We start from the raw sequence: 13,821 nt of genomic DNA, 5'->3' as shown, positions 1-13,821 counted from the left end.
AGCTTCCCCGGGTTTCCACCTCTCTATGTATGTGCGTTTCTCCACCCATAAAGATGTGAGTGGGAAGTACTTCTAAATCCCAGTTTCAATTTAATATTGTGTGGGTTTTAGAATTCAACAAATCCGTCTATTCAGTATGAAAGACACACATAAACACACAATATACAGCAACTGTGCGAACTACAGGTATTTCACTCTGCACACAGTCTCGGTGTGAAATGGAAGAGATCAACAGTTATTTATAGCTGTGTATACAATAAAGAAAGGCCCTGCATCTAAGTGTAAAGCCCCGTTCACACTTACACCGACAAAGCAGCGGCAACTCATTCATTTTCAATGAGTCAGTGACTTCCACTGACAAGAGCGGCAGGATTCAGTGGTGAGACAATGTGGTAAAGTTTGTCTGAGTAGAGTCTATGCAAATTAGAATATAAAGGGGGTGAATTCAGATCGATTGGGACACTTTTCCCCAGTCAACTCAATGGCAAAAAGTGTCCCAATCAACCAGAATTCAATAAACACACACATCCATTCATTGTATTCATTGTTAAACTAGTGACCAACAAGTACAGACACGTTGTGACCTCCAGCGATAACATCACAGTCAGAGTTAAGAGAGAGAAAGACAGGAGGAGACAGCAGCGAGACAGGCAGACAGATAAAGAAAGCAAAACATTATTCAATCCAGAAGTTCTAAATGAGATTAATCAGCCTACAGCCAGAGTGCTTTTACAAATCTGATAAAGAACCAAATTATTCCATCCCCCTCCACCCATTTGGCAACCCCAAGGTTTACCACACACACATTGTTGCTTTCTGTGAGGAAACGAGCACTTCAGAAACCCCCTCGGACTCCAACATCCATCGCATCACTGCCGACAGGACAGATCTGTGTCATGCTAAAGCGCTAATCTATGCGAGTGGCGGCTGGTTTCTCAAGAGGAAGCAGCCGCACAATGATGCACCTATTCTGTTACTGACAGCCAACTTCCTCTTTGCTTGCAAGATGCTAAAGTAGGTGTTATGTGCAGTTGATGGAACCAGCTGTATTTTCGATGCTGGTATTCTGGTGTCGCCAACAAGCTTCACCAGGAGTTCCTATGATAATGAGCTAATCTAGCACCAAATCAACACTAACCAACATAAACCAGCATGAAGTGTCACATCTTTCAAAATATTTGTTTTGTTATATTCTCATTGTCACCTTTTTATACAAAAAAACAAAAAAAAAACAAACAAAAAAACACTGTTGATGTGATGGGCACACTGTGTCCACACCGGACGCAACCGCCGAGCTGCAACAGCTAGAAGCTGTCTACACTGAACGCGACAAACCAACCGTTGCAAATCCATTTGTCCTTCCTATGAGAAGTATAGCAAGTGCATGGAGTGCGTCATAAATAAAACGAGGCATCAGTTTACTGTCAGGGATTTGTCGTGTTGCATAACATCACTGATTATAAAGGGTTCTTTTGTCTTTTGGCGCATCGCGCCACTCATGTCTGATGTAGACACGGTGCAACTTGGCTTGTGGGTGCTTGTATATATATATATGATAACTGAACATAAATATTAAATTGTTGGAACTATGGAAATACATTTTACTAAAATAAAAACTGAAATTAAAAATACAGCTAAATATAAATACAGGTATATATAAAATATATGAACATTACAGTAGCATAATTACTAAAACGAATATACAAAATATACATGAAAATATACAAACTCTTGCACATTCATCTAATCTTTCCTAACGATCCGCTAGCTGCCCGCCCCATAAGCATGCCGTCAAAAAAACGCGTCTCTGTAGGCAGCCTAGGCTCTGAGATCTGCACACAAAAACATTTGGTTTCACCAACCACTCAAAACCAAAATAAATAGTGTTCCAACCAATCACCGACAAGGGGAGGGTGTTGTGAGGTTTTGAGCCAGCTTCTTCTTCAGCTCTGACTTCGCATGCAGCCGTACACGAGCACAAAACCTCACAACACCCTCCCCCTGTCAGTGATTGGTTGGAACACTATGCGTTTTTTTTTTTACAGCATGCTTATGGGGTGGGTAGCTAGCGGATCGTTAGGAAAGATTAGATGAATGTGATAATAAAAAAAAAAAAATTGGGCCTGAAATCACTGATACAACCTTTAACAAATACTATATTAGTACTCTATCTCGCTCTAAAAAGACCAACTTGATAAAATTGTCATGTTTCATCAAAAATTTTGATGGTCATGAAGTTGATTAGCCAAGAATGGAAGATCAGTGCAGTTTTAACTTTGCTCTTTTGCTCTTCAGAATTATTTCTTCTTCACATACTCTTTCATCATCTTTAATTTTCACATATTCTGTGCTGATTCAGGCTGCTTTATGATGGTTACACCAGACTGAACCAGTATGAAAATTGATAGTGGTCAAAATTGATCTGTTTAGAGGCTTTTCAGAGCCAGGTTAAACAATCTGAAACCAGTTGCAATAAACTTTTACTGTTTTAATGTTTTTGTTAACACATTGAATACTTTCATTGTATGGACATTTTTGAGACATTTTCCAAAATACTTGTTTTTGAATTCAACAGCAAAAAAGAACGTCATACAGGTTTTGAAATGACATGATGGTGCGGAAATTATGACAGAATTTCCATATTGGGATAAACAGTTTTGCTTAACTTAAGGGGTTTCTTTGAACTAAGCTCTGGTCGTGATGCTAGGCTAATGAACCTCAGTTCCAGGCACTGATATTGAGAGGAGAACGAGGGTCTTGCCTGAACAAACATCATACTGGTACAGCTATTCCATACGCAGCTATCGTTAACTAATCCTCATGTTCCTTTTTTATTTATTGAAATGCGTTTTACTCTTTCGTCTATCCTTTCCTGTTTCTCTCTCTATTGCTCTACAACTCTTTCATGTAATCCTCGCTGATGGGATGGCGGTTGGTAGGGTTGTGGGGAGCGTTGGCAGGAGAGTGGGTGGTTACAGTCTGTCAGATTTGCATGTTAAACACAAAGGAGAAGTGGAGGGAGATGAAAGACTAAACCCAACAAGGTTTGATTTGTTCCCCTAAAACCACGCAAAATGTAGAGGTCATCTGCATCTCAAGAGATGGAAAAACACTTTTGATCTCAACAGAGGTCATCAAAAACCTGATTTACTCACTCTATTCTTTTCCAAAAGTATCTACTTATTTAAAAACAAGCACAAGACTGAGCCAAGACTCCTGTCCTTCCAAATTAAACAACTAAAACCACCATTTTGAAGTGGATAACAAGAGGTAAGCAAAGTGTTGCACGCATCTTTAAGAAACAAAGTGCTTCAATTCGATTTCAAAGGAAGTGCCAAAGAGAGGAGAGGAAGAAAGGTGAATGGAGAGAAGAGCTGTGTCATATGAATACCAAACAGCGCCGCTACCCCGGGAGTCTCGCCGCGTTCCTGCTGCAATGACTTGGCAGACAGGGAGCGACGTGTGCTTTGTGAATGCATGTCTGTGGATGCATTTATTTGTTTATTCACTTACCCAGGCAAGTCACTTGAGAGCAAAATCTACATGGATGATATAGCAAGGACGGTGTTAATTATCCTGATAGGGACATGGAAAGCGAATAAATAATAAAATAATGAAAAGAGAATTTGAAAACATACACAACATAAAAAAAAAAAAAAAAAAGATATTAACATAAATGAGACAGTAATCTGTGAAAGCATGAGATGAATATCTAATGATTGGTAAGAACGTGAGAAGCATTTGCATGTGTTTGTGAAAATGTCAATTATACTTGAAAGCTGGGTGAGAAATTTATTGTTTCATGAAACTCCTTTCAGTCACTTTTTGAATATTAAGCAACCAGTGAAGGATCTGGTGTGCCCAGAGAAAAATCAAGTGAACAATGTAGCATTTTTGTAAATAATGTGTGGACAGTAGTGTTTAGAGATGGAGTAAATATTGTGTACAAAGATGTCCTGTCTAAGGTGGACAGATTTGCATTGAATTTGCATTTGCATCCTGAAGAAAATACCTGTGCTTACTAGACAGTAAAGGTGGATAGTTATGTATGAAGCAAGACAAATAAAAGCATTGTGGATGACATAATCGAATTAAATATATTACATATATATTAAACAAACAAACACACACACACGCACACGCACACACACACACACACACACACACACACACACACACACACACACACACACACACACACACACACACACACACACACACACACACACACACACACACAGTATATATATATGCAAAAAGTGACTGGAAGGAATTTGTGCACAAATGTGTGAATTGTTTGCATAATCATAGATCATTTGGTTTTTCCACTAGGAATTACACTGTTAAACACAATTATTTTAAAAACAAGTTAAATAATGTAGAATGATAGCTTCAATTAAAGCATTGATTGCCTCACAGTAGGTCTGTTTTGAACGGTTTACAAGTTAATAAAAAATAAATCAAATCAATCAATTTCCTTATGTTATGTTATGCTATGCTGTTAGATCCGGAATTTTTACTTCCAGAACCGGATTGTTGCCCTCTATTACAAATGATGCCATCCCTTGCGGTTAGATCATTGTAAGTCAACAGGAGATTCTGAAGAAGAAAACAAAATGATGTCAGAATATCAATACAATGCTGCGTTGCAATCACTACAATGATGGTGCTCATCTCTCATTGCAGCAGAGTATAGAACATCAAGCCGCTCAAGGGCACCTTTATGCACATATCTGTGCAGGACATCTCCATTATCCCAGATGGGTACGACTGCAATTTGGATGGAAGCTATTTGATTGAAGGAGAGGATGAGTTTTGATTGTGGTTAAAGAAACAAACAACAACAACTAAAATACTATTATTTGAATTTAAAGAAAGGGGGAAAATGCCAGATTCAATCCCAGACCATGACCTGTTTGTCTAAGAGCCAGGCTGGCCATTTTAATGAACTGAAATAGAGAAAGTGATTCACTTATTGCATCATTCATGTTTCTCAAAGCAGTTTTCCAGAGCAATGAACGTCTGGGAGAAGACGGTTTCAAAAGCTCTCAAAGTCAAGGCCACAAGATCAAGACTCAAACTCTGCTAGCGTCCCCATAATGATTCAACTCTATCTTCAAAACCAGAAACACATTCTTGGACAAAAAAATAAATAAATAAAATCATCAGAGAGGCTTATTGGCTAGCTTCACCAGTTAACTTCTGCTATGGCTATGCTAGACCTGCTAGATCAGCACCAAACCAACCAAAAAAAAAAAAAAAAAACAGCACGAAACAGCCTAGAAATTCTTAGTCTGCGTTTGTTTGTCTGGTAATAAACAAATAAATAAACACAGAATGTAATTCATTACGTAACACGAACAATTTATTTAAAAATACACAAAAAATAAATAAAACATAAATAAAACCCCTTCATTTAGAGTCGAATATAGAGGGCGGAAGTAGCTGATGCATTAATGATTAGTTATCTTTATCTGCAGTGTAGGCAGACTGGATAGGTGTGTAAGAAGCAGTTCTCAGTCTGATTCAGCAAATGTGAGGCCACCTTAAAAACAAATGCACAGCACTTTCTACCCACAATGCACGGTCTCCTCCCTTTACCGCTGTCAGCCATCCCCACTGCAAAGTGCTCCCATGAGAACACCGGCAGAAGAACCATCCGGGTGTTTATCATCAGATTATTCTCGGTGCGCGTGAGCACATTTCCTCCATTTAGCAAAGTATTGGATTTTGGGGTACATTAACCTTTTAGAAAAATTGTAAGTTTCAAACTTTGACAGTTTGTATATTGAGAGTAATGACCAAGCAGACATTGCAAGTGAGATGGCACAATTTCACAGCTCATTAAAAATTAGCCTCATTAATTGATTGATCAACTCTAGACTCTTCAGGGGTCTTTCTCTCCCCTGTGCCTGTACAACCTGCTGATAAAAAAAAGCAACAGATCAGATCAGATCATTTATGCATAGGCTTTCTAGGCAATTGCATATGCTCGCATATCCGGGGGGGCAATTACAATGTGTTTTTTTTCATTATTATTATTATTATTTCACTCAAAAATTCCTGCTAAAACTCTGTACGACAATTACTTTATAAATTAATACAATTTATAATATTGTTGCTGTCAGGCAGAAGCTTGTCTCTCCACATTTTGTCACTTTTATCTTTTTTCCATAAATCATTACTATTGGTCACTCTTTACATCTGTCTGTGGGTTTTACAAATATTTAACCAACACTGTAAAAAAAAAAAATTACATCCTCAAGTCAAAAATTTCAAGTGACCGATAACATCAACATTTTTCAATTAGTCTGACGTATTATTTCTCATTGAGCCAATGTTAACAGACTATTGCAACAAGAATTTCACTTGGGCCAATTGAAAAATGTAGATGTTATCGGTCACTTGAAATTTTTGATTTGGGAGGGTTAGAATTTTTTTACAGTGAATGAAAAGTATTGAAAAGAGCTTGTGACTAAACCTCGTAACTCCACCCTGCCTCTATTGTGAATTAAGTGCCATACGCAGTTTGGACCAGTGTTGCCAAGTCAATTGGGCTACATTTACACTTTTGCCACATTTGTGTTGTTGTTTTGTTTTTTATTGCCGTTGTTGGCGAGTTTTGATAAAGAACTGGCCTGACAACCCTGGTTTGGACCGTCTCTGTATGTTTGCAAGGGTAAATAAAGATCTGGTTCTTTGAACAAGTACAGCATTTTCTTAACTATATATTAAGGATAATGTTTTATGTATTTGAGGAGCAGAGAAGAGTGTCTTTGCCTAGCATTTGCCGTCGAGTCATAGCCAATACTGTCCTTAAGGCCTGTGCGTTGCACTTCATCTTTAATAAAATGAGATTTTGGCTAAATAAAATAAATAAATAAATAAATACAAAACTGACATAGCAACAATAAACTTTATAGCCTGTAGGTTGATGAAACTATACACTTGCTGCCTCAGATGTGGCCGTTCTAATGACAGAACAAAATACGACATTCGCTGGTCAAATACCCGTCACTTGATTTAAAAAAAAGCCACAATATCAACTTTGACAACACAGGGTTTAATCATTTTAAAAAAAATGAGTGTTTTAACATTTCCAGTGGGCATATTGGGGGGAGGAGAGAGATTTGTTTTGCCTATGTCACAATATGAGGTAAATCTGGCCCTGTCTGTACTCCAAAAATGCTTGTCCATGCTGGTTTACGTTGGTCTGGTGCTGGTCTTGCTGATGGAACAATGTAATGATGATGTTCATTAGCATCTTGGCTGGTCAAGCTGGTCGATGTTGCTGATTAAGCTACTAAAGAAGCACACAGTGATGCCAGTGGTGCTGGAGGCAGAACTATTATTCCCAGCATACACCACAGCATGAATAAATAATGCAAAAAACTGCTGTTCTGTGTTATTTGCACTGGTTTTGTGGTTGTGTTTAAAGTTATGCGTCATGAGGTGTGACTGCAACCATGGCCTTAAATATGATGTTAAGCATCCCGCAAGCCAATAATTCAACAATTTTTGTACCCTAAGCTCCTAAAACTAAATTGTTTACTAACTTACATTAATTAAAAGCAGAATACCCTACTGACAAACCAACAACTTTCCCACTGAGATATTCATTTCATATCTAACATTATTGTTGCTGTGTGAGAAATATTCATTCTAAAAGTGAGACCTGCGAGTATCTGTGAGAAGTAGGGGTGAGGAGGTGGCAATTCCTTTATGTACAGACTAATAATTAATTTAAATGGTCATAAATTAATTTTAGTTTGATCCATGATATATCATAACTTTAAAAACCTTTATGCCCTGCCTTTATTAAGAATGAAAATGAAAACTAAGAGAAGAGAAGAGAAGAGAAGAGAAGAGAAGAGAAGAGAAGAGAAGAGAAGAGAAGAGAAGAGAAGAGAAGAGAAGAGAAGAGAAGAGAAGAGAAGAGAAGAAACTTTGACAAGATGGGATGGAAACAAGAAGAGAACAGGGCTAATTTATGACTTGAAGGCTTTAGAGGAAGAGAAAAAGAGGTTGATAAAACAGCAGAATAGGGAAGAGGGACCCCAGCTTCCGTTAATTCCTCAGATTTCTTTCGTGACTGCAGATGAGCCTTGAGCGTGACAGTACGATCCTTTGAGCTGCGACTCGAATGTTCCAAACCAGCTCTGGAACAGCAGGCTTAACCGATGTCTAATCCCACATGGACGAGGACATTTGGGGCTAGGCGGTATATCTTTCTGTGTGTGTGTGTGTGTGTGAAGAGGCTGCTGAAAGTAATTATCACCTTTGCCAAACAAAGGCATCTCAGAGGTGGAGATGTGTCTGTGATGAAAGAACATTGAAATATCACCTGCACCCCATGTGTCATGAAACCCCAAAGTGTGTCCCTCCCCGTCAGCGTCCTGCCACATCATACAACCATCCCAGTCCACCCTTACACATCCTTTTATGTCTCTACACTCAGACTTTTCCATCAGCCCCTTTGGATAAGGAAGTCTACAAGGACAGGACAGCTGAAGCTAGGTGATATCACAGTATACACCCTGTGACAGTACAAATGTATCACCCATTATATAGAGATATATAGCACTTAAACTGAGGTATATTCAATTAAAACAAAATCTGTCAAGCTGAAAAATATAGCACACACTCCAAATTGTGTTGGGGGTCCACTTACACTTCATTCCAAACAATTAAAATGACAAATACATGCAAACTCTGAGAGCACTCCACAAGAAATGTAAGACTATACCATCTAGATGCTCAAAATGGATTGGGTGAATGTATGTTTTAAACAGCTTATTGTACACGTAAGTTAATTGCAGATCTAAACTATTGTGCTACTGCAATGTAACGCACACAAACACACACAGACAGTAGCTCACACATCACGTGCAGATCGCGCGCACACAGAAACATTCAGTAGCTGTTCTGTGATTTATCAATAAAATATCAAGAAACTGAAACATTACAGCATATATTTCCAAGTAACTAAAGTAGGCCTATGTCACACAACATTTTTAACAGTGTTTTTGATCAAATAAATTCACCTTTGGTTAGCATAAGAGACTTCTTTCAAGAACATGAAAAACGTACTCGGTTACTAACGTAACCTCGGTTCTCTCTAGAGAGGGAACGAGTACTTGCGTAATATCTTACGCTAGGGGAAAACCTCTTTTCCTCGAGATATTGAAGCCAAAAATTATCCTTAATTTTGCAATAATGTAAAACGCATTGCAGCAGCATGCAGACATGGGCGAGACAGCTCACGCGCTCATTGGCTGCTCTGCGGCAACTACACCAGCCTATCGATAGAGGCCCCTCATGACGTCAGAACCAATGAGGGTGCTTCGCGCCCACTACGTCATGTCCCGCCGAAAGCGGGTGGGGCTAGGGCTATAAATACGGCCCCGAGAGGCTGGTTTGGTCAGTTTTTTCATCGCTGAAGCGAATCAGAACATGACGCATGCACGGCAAGATACGCAAGTACTCGTTCCCTCTCTAGAGAGAACCGAGGTTACGTTCTCTTACGAGAGGTTCTCTCGTACTTGCGTAATATCTTACGCTAGGGGAACACAGTGTAAAACGCCGTGCGTGCCTGAGATATAACACTAAAGTCCCAAGGGCAGGTGCCCGGGGCTCATACAGTGCCTAATCACAAGGGACTCGCAGAGAATCCGGGAAGAGGGGCTAGAATAGCATCATTCTTGTAATATAGAGCTCTAATAAGAGCAGATTATATCAAGTGTTCCACACAGCCAGGGCGAACTCGGCCTGGACTGATAAATATGGGGGACTTACGCACTGCCCACAGAAGTATACAGACGATCAGTGATCGACGCTCTAGCAGTTTCAGCATCCTGAGCCGATAGCGACGGGCAGGCAATACTGAAAAATTAGACAGAGAGCAACTTAGCTTGTAAAGCGGGAACCTCGAGGTTATAAAACCTTATAAATGTAGACGGGGAGGCCCAGCCCGCCGCCATACAGATATCTTGCAAGGCAATCCCACTAGACCAAGCCCACGACGAGGCCATGCCTCTCGTGGAGTGCGCTTTGACACCTAACAGGCATTGCAGGCCCTTGGATGTGTAAGCTAGCGCTATAGCATCAGTGCTATATATATCCGTCTGGATAAACTCTGTTTTGACGCGGCTAGTCCATTAGAACGTCCGCTGAACAAAACAAAGAGCTGCTCCGTCTGTCTGAAAACAGATGAGCGAGACACATAGGCTCTTAATGCCCTGACCGGGCAAAGGAAGCCTGCGTCTCCTTCCTCTTCAGATACCGGCAGGGCCGACAGGGAGATCACCCAGGTGAGTCCGCAGAGTCACCATAGGCAATAACTAGCTCGCAGTGAGGGCAGTCGCCGTCAGCGAGCGCGAGAGCTGCGTGTCTTCAGGAAATCGGCATCTTGAAAAAGACGCCCGGCTCTTTTAGTGCAATGAGAGTGTGTGTCGCGGCGGCGAACACACACATACACAAAACACAGTAGCAGAGAAAAGGATATGTACGCCGGAAAGCGTGAGCAGGAACGGCGACTGAAGGCGGCGAGTTGTCGACCAGCAGCTTCAGATGCAGCACTAATCCCGCTGAGTGCTTCTATCAGACGGCTTCTTCCTCTCGGGATCCAGCGATGCGTGAGCTTCGCTGAAGAGATAAAAAACTGACCAAACCAGCCTCTCGGGGCCGTATTTATAGCCCCAGCCCCACCCGCTTTCGGCAGGACATGAAGTAGTGGGCGCGAAGCACCCTCATTGGTTCTGACGTCATGAGGGGCCTCTATCGATAGGCTGGTGCAGTTGCCGCCGAGCAGCCAATGAGCGCGCGAGCTGTCTCGCCCATGTCTGCATGCTGCTGCAATGCGTTTTACATTATTGCAAAATTAAGGATAATTTTTGGCTTCAATATCTCGAGGAAAAGAGGTTTTCCCCTAGCGTAAGATATTACGCAAGTACGAGAGAACCTCTCGTAAGAGAACCAACCTCAACGTTTGTATTGGTTGTTTATGAGTATTTATATATAACTTATATTCAATTATAATTGTATTTATATTTAATATAATAATATAATTTCTAGATTTATTCCGTGAGGTAAAATTACTGTTATATAAGAGTTATATACTGATTTTGGTCATATGCCAAAGGACATATTCTGAAACTTATTGCATTGCAAATGATCTTGAATAATTGATTGCTCAAGATGAGATCAAAGAAAAGTATGTGCATACTTTACACTGGGGAACTAGGTCTGAGACTGGAAGGGACCTGATCTATTAATTATCCTGTGCCTGTGGAAAGGGATCTCTTAATAACACTTGCACAGACATACAGGAAGAGGAAAACACACACATTCTAACACCTCATTATATGACCTGCGATACTCATATGTGATCATATAGTTGTACTAGATATACTTAAATGAACATCACATCACACACAAATGCACACTGTAAGAGCTGTTTACTGTTGACAGACAAGCTTTTTTTAGAAATGATTTCTGCTGATTGCGGAACGGAGTATTGGAACATGATTTCCAACTAATACGATTTTAAATAAGTCACACACTCCTTTACATGCTCAAGCTCAGACATGTTTACTTAGCTAACACGTTTTGGTGGTAAACACTTCGGATGTCTTCATATTGTACTAGATGTGTTTGCTAGGTTAATATCCCAGGTTAATTTAATCCCAGTAAGGGATCTCAAGTTTGGGCTTTTAGGGAGGAACGATAGTGCACTATTATGAAGGTTAAAAGAAAGCACTAATATCGCCCAGCCCTAGTTTTTTGCTGTCATTGTTGTAAGGTTGCTGTCATTGAAATCTCTCCGCAAAGACATAGCAAATTTATCTTTTTTTTTTTTTGTGACATCTGGTAGAACTGGGCATAGAAAAATTGTCTCGCAAGTTTTCTGATCGGCTAAAACTATTTAAAATGATTATCAGGCGATAACAATCGACACCCGATTGATTGGAGCACACTTAATACCCAGTGGCAGTTGTGACTCACTTGGAAAAATAAATATTTAAAATAAATGAAAATGTGTGTGGTCAGTAATTTTTTTTACATTATTTTTATTCAGCAAGAATGCATTAAATGTATCAAAAGAGACTTACATTGACACAACTTTTTTATTTCAAATAAATGGTGCTCTTCTGAACTTTCTATTCTTCAAAAAATCCTGACAAATATCATGGTTTCAACAAAAATATTAAGAAGTTTTCAACATTGATAATAATAAGAAATGTTTCTAGAGCACCAAATCAGCATATATGAATGATTTCTGAAGGATCATGTGACACTGAACATGCCATCATGTGGATAAATTACATTTTAAATATAATAAAATAACTGTTTTACTGTAGTTTTGATCAAATTAATGCAGCCTTGGTTAACATAAGGAACTTTTCACACAAAAAACAAAAAAACTTTGGGACACTTTTGGCATTGAGATGACTGGGGAAACATAAATAATATCATCCACAAGAGGCCACTTGTTGCAACAATTTAGGGGTTAAAAGGGCTTCAGGCACTCCACTTCACATTGTCCTTAAGAACACAGTAAGAAAATTGTTTTTGTGGCAATTATTGCATGACACTGACTAAGTACAGGCTTTAAGCAGGCAACATCTGAGTATCAGACAGTATTAAATTACTTGGTTATACAAAAAAGGACAGGTGGTGACCTGAATTATTAAATGTGGCTAGCTCGTCTCACTTGAGCGTCTGGAGGGGTGTAACAGCGTTTGATACTCAATAACCCTTATGATATAATTACACTCGGCTCATTGCTCATTTCCAACTATTTATGAACACAAAGGATACAGGATAGAAGGAGAATTTGATTGAGCTTTCCACATCTTCAAAGCACCTTACAAAGCCTTTAGCCAGCAACACCAAATCAAATGTCAATTTCGAACCACTTTAACACAGCAAGAAAACAGTGTCTGGGAGCTCTTAAACTATCTAGATGAAGGGCGGGGAAAGTATCTGATAAACAGCCACAATTAAAGCCTCGGACAAATTAGGCAGAGCTCAGCAGCGAGATTTCATGCAAAATTACGCTGGCGAAACGAGTGGCAATTAACAAGGGGGCATGTTCATTCATTAGTGCGAAAGGGGGGCGATTTGCTGGGGAAGGGAAGAGGTCAGCCTGTAGGGCTGCCAAAGTGCTAATGTCCTCCTAGCTTCTCTGAGTCCTGCTGACTGTGACAGCACGATGAACAATACTGGCATGCGCAGAGCTAGTGCTCAGCCTGCAAGCCAATCGGTGCTTGAGGCTAAGGCGAGAGCTGACAAATATCACCATCAAACCAATTAGACACAGTATGGCAAGTGTGGTGGGATAGAAGGATGGACATATTGAGTCATTCGATGAAATGGGTGTGTTTTTCATTTTGGATTATATGCATATACATACCTCTGGGTATCACTAAAATATGGTTAATATACATACATTAATATACTAAACCAAATTTTTGTGACAAAGTTGTATCCAGAAGTGAGCTAAATCTGACAAAACCTCATTTTGGGGACATCCTCGTTTTGTAAAAATAAAACATAAAAAGTTTTAATTGTAAAAAATCCAGAAAGTTTTCAGTCAGGGTTTGTGTGTGGGTTAGGTTTATAGTATTTATAACTAGCTGTATAGCTAGGTGTATATAAAAACAATAGACGTATATGGAATGTTCCCATTTAGACAACAAAAGCCCTTTTCGGATGGGATTAACTTTACAAGGGTAGATGGAGTAGTGTAATTTTACCACAGGACGTCTGTAATATTAATGGCCAATTCACATGGGATAAGATACCTCAGTAAAAAGAGCA

The 13,821-nt window shown here is 39.6% G+C and overlaps 1 protein-coding gene across 1 annotated transcript in view; it reads right to left on the bottom strand.

Moving 5' to 3' along the window:
• The window catches only part of csmd2 (CUB and Sushi multiple domains 2), a 324,493-nt gene that overhangs the window by 97,102 nt on the left and 213,570 nt on the right, over positions 1-13,821 (bottom strand). The window lies entirely within an intron of this gene.

The sequence above is a fragment of the Leuciscus leuciscus genome, assembly GCF_965113295.1.
Source record: "Leuciscus leuciscus genome assembly, chromosome: 12".
NCBI classification, from domain to species: domain Eukaryota; kingdom Metazoa; phylum Chordata; class Actinopteri; order Cypriniformes; family Leuciscidae; genus Leuciscus; species Leuciscus leuciscus.
This window is presented reverse-complemented; position numbering and strand designations above follow the sequence as displayed.